The sequence below is a fragment of the Centroberyx gerrardi genome, chromosome 7 (assembly GCF_048128805.1).
Source record: "Centroberyx gerrardi isolate f3 chromosome 7, fCenGer3.hap1.cur.20231027, whole genome shotgun sequence".
NCBI classification, from domain to species: domain Eukaryota; kingdom Metazoa; phylum Chordata; class Actinopteri; order Beryciformes; family Berycidae; genus Centroberyx; species Centroberyx gerrardi.
The window spans coordinates 29,652,135-29,655,615 of NC_136003.1; the positions used below are offsets into that span (position 1 = coordinate 29,652,135).

The following is a 3,481-nucleotide window of genomic DNA, read 5'->3' on the forward strand; positions in this document are numbered from 1 at the left end:
CATAGTTTCTCCACCTGGTGGATCTGGAGGGAAATCTGCTGGATCGCTTTACGGCACAAAACAGGAAGAGGTTCTGTTCTTCCAGAGCAAACGGAGCTGAAGCTGAAACAGTTTCTGGCAGCAGATGGTGGAAGGAGGGAAAGGAAGATGGAGAAATCGCTTCCAACATGTTGATCCTCTTCAGGGAGGGGGGAAGGAAGCACCGGGGCTGATGGGAAATGTAGTCTTAATGTGGAGAAACACTAGAACTGACAATACTTCTGGTGTAGGATAGAAGCGACCAATCATCAACTGTCCCGTGTTTGCATACCGGTCATGATCACACCGAAGCCACATGCAAATTTCTTGTTCTGCCGTTGTGAGCATTGCCTTTATGGCACTGAACTGTGAGAGAGACGGACAGATGAGCACAGACAGAGGGGAAGACGGAGAGAAACTCAGATCTTCTGCTTTCAGAGCAAACAAAGGAGGGAAGAGATGGACAAAAAGAAAGGTAAGAGAGAGAAAGATTGATTTGTTGGAGATCAAAGCTCCGCTGTCAGCATGCGGCCCAGAAGCCAGTAGCATCAAAAGAGTCTCTCTCTCTCTCTCTCTCTCTCTCTCTGTAGCGTCTTTTCTCTTTCTTTTTTCTGTTTCTCTTATCTCTCTGTCTCTCTCCTTATCTCCACCCCTCCACGTCTCTCTACTGCTCTCTCCAGGGGCGTAAGAGGCTCACATGGGGCCCCGGGGTGCAAGAATTTGCAATGGGGCACCCCCCGTACCCCCAGCCTTTATTTGTGTTTGTTTTTTTTGCTTGTTTGTTTGTGTTTTCATTTTTGGGCACCACTTGTGTGTTGAGGCATCTCAGCTGACATTATTTTCTCAAGACGTCCAAGCTAACACACACTAAGTGACAAGAGGGAGAGTGTCAAGTCATCATAAGAGAATACTATCTGACACTTAATCTTACAATTTTCTCTCCATTTCTTCTTCTCCTCTCTGTTTCTTACTCTCTCTCTCTCTTTCCCCTCCTTTTTTCCTCTGTGTATTCGTATCAAAGCCGAGTGAGTTTGTCTTCAATAGCCGGAGACCAGAGTTCAATTCCCGGCTTGTACGAAGGACATTTCTACCGTGGGTCACATTCAAATTTTTAGCGAATGTTTTTCTTATTTAACTAAATTTGACCAAAGCCTTTCCCTAACCTTAACCAAGTTGTTTTAGTTGTCTAACAATAACCTTAACCCAAACTTTAACCACATTAGTTTTACTTGCCTAAACTTAACCGTCAGCCAACGTTAATTCAATTTGCGGTGGAGAAACGTTATTTTCACATAAATCGGTGTTTGTGTGAGATCATGTCGGATCGAAATTTGTCCAACACACAGGATCTGATAGACCTATCTCTTTGCTGTAACTACTGAGCGGAGAAGCAACATAATAGTCCTCGGATGACACACTCAAGACTGTGCTGCACTGTGTTTTATCCATGAGCAAAAAAAAAAAAAGCAAAAAGCAAAGTTGGGTACTCAAATTTGATCTAGAATTGACTTATTGCATGTGCTATTCAACTCATCTGAATCTGTCTGCATACTGCTGTTAAATTGTATGTGTGTGTGTGTTTGTGTATTCATCAACCTGATTCATCAGTGTAGTTACATAGCACCCACGATTCAAGCAAATGTTATTAGCCTTGAAATTCCTATAAAACATTACTTTCATCCGTAAAGTAAAACCATATGAGAACTGTCCTTGTGTTTTAAAGCAGGAATGCTGTGCTTCATATCAAACATCCATTTAATGGTTCATTTGCACCTTTAGTCCTTCAGCACATAGTGGTTTTTTATGGGGTTCAAATAACCGATTGTTTTTTTCTTAAATGCTCCTGTTTATCAATGCAGTTCGCAGCCTCTCAGTAGTGAATACTGTCAGCACCAAGACATTAAGGATCAGGCGAGCATCTGACACACAACGCTGCAAGCAGGACTTGAACCTGCGCGGGGAAACCCCATTGGATTTCAAGTCCAACGCCTTAACCACTCGGCCATTGCAGCTCTGTTCTGGAAGGCTAAATTAAAGTCTGCTCAGCAGTATCTCTAGTGGCAGGGAAAATGTGAAATCAAATTAAGCTTATCCCCAAAACACCAACAACAAATCAGTGCTGGAACCTAAAACCAAAACTGGGACCAAAACCTGGACAGAGGTGAAACCCAAAACAAAATTAACCCCAGTGCAACAAAAACAACTGGAGGAAACATGCAGGGCCAAATTAATAAGCTGTGCAACGTTTCTGCACCAAACTGCAGGACAAAGCATTTAATAGGACAGTGGGAGGGGGGAGGGGGGGAGGGGGGGGGGTCTGGGGGGGATCTGGAGTCCCAGCCTGGGACCTCTGCATCGCTAATTATACTGTCTCTGCTCTCCAGACCTTCATTCACACAGCCAGCAGCCTGCCAGCCTGCTCTCACACGCCTTGATGTTCCTCTCTGGGCAACACATGTACACTTCATACGCTCTAACTGCTCTCTTTGTGCTTTTGTTCATTTACTGGTGTTCATTAAGTGTTATTTGTTGTGCCACTAATGGCCAAATTGGAAACAAGTGTTTCTAAATCCTAATTGGGCTTTTCTCTCATCCAGCTCTATGTTGTGTATTTTGAATGACTGTGTTTACACTGCTGTTACAGTAAATTGTGCGTGTGCATGTGCATGTGCATGTGAACCTGTTAAAAAATATTCATCAACTTGATTTCCCATTACAGCAGCACAGTCTTCTGGATTTAGCTCAGTGTCAGTTAAAATCCCTCCAGTCATTACTCTTATCCCCAAGCCAAAAAACACTAGAAATGTTCCAGTGTGTTTAAGGCAGAAATGCTACGGAAGCGTTAGAAGAGGAATGTATTCCAATATTGTGTATTTTGTATGATATTGTATATTATATATGCCTTTTAGATAGATCGGGAGCCCAAAGCAGCAACTCAAAAAACTAAAACATGAATGTAAACAGCAACAATTTACACTCAAATCCCAGCAGAAGCTGTGATGGCCGAGTGGTTAAGGCGTTGGACTTGAAATCCAATGGGGTTCCCCCGCGCAGGTTCGAACCCTGCTCACAGCGCTCTATTTATCTCTGTGACACACACACACACACACACACACACACAAACCCTGCCTGTAAAGCGAGACATCCTGTCTTCCACAGGAAGTAATTAGTGTGGCTTCCTCACAAAGAAACAATGGAGAGCCGCTAACAACAGACAAAAAAGGGTGGCTTAGTGGCTTTTTTGTCCTTCTGAGGACACTTTGACCTCAGCAGATAACCTCTACAACACACACACACACACACACACACACACACACACACACACACACACATACACACATACACACACCAACCTCATCTCAAGATGGCAAAAACATAGATCACACGTTTGCACCCTTGCACAGTTATCCTTCCCCCTTCTGAAGATGGTATAGTCACACCACACACACACACACACACACAC

At 43.7% G+C, this 3,481-nt stretch overlaps 2 non-coding genes across 2 annotated transcripts; one reads left to right on the plus strand and one right to left on the minus strand.

Moving 5' to 3' along the window:
* Positions 1–1,948: 1,948 nt before the first annotated feature.
* trnas-uga (transfer RNA serine (anticodon UGA)) lies at positions 1,949–2,030 on the minus strand. Its single transcript has one exon. It is a non-coding gene; the product is annotated as a tRNA-Ser (tRNA).
* Positions 2,031–3,011: 981 nt separating this feature from the next.
* On the plus strand, positions 3,012–3,093 carry trnas-uga (transfer RNA serine (anticodon UGA)). Its single transcript has one exon. It is a non-coding gene; the product is annotated as a tRNA-Ser (tRNA).
* The last annotated feature ends 388 nt before the right edge of the window (positions 3,094–3,481 follow it).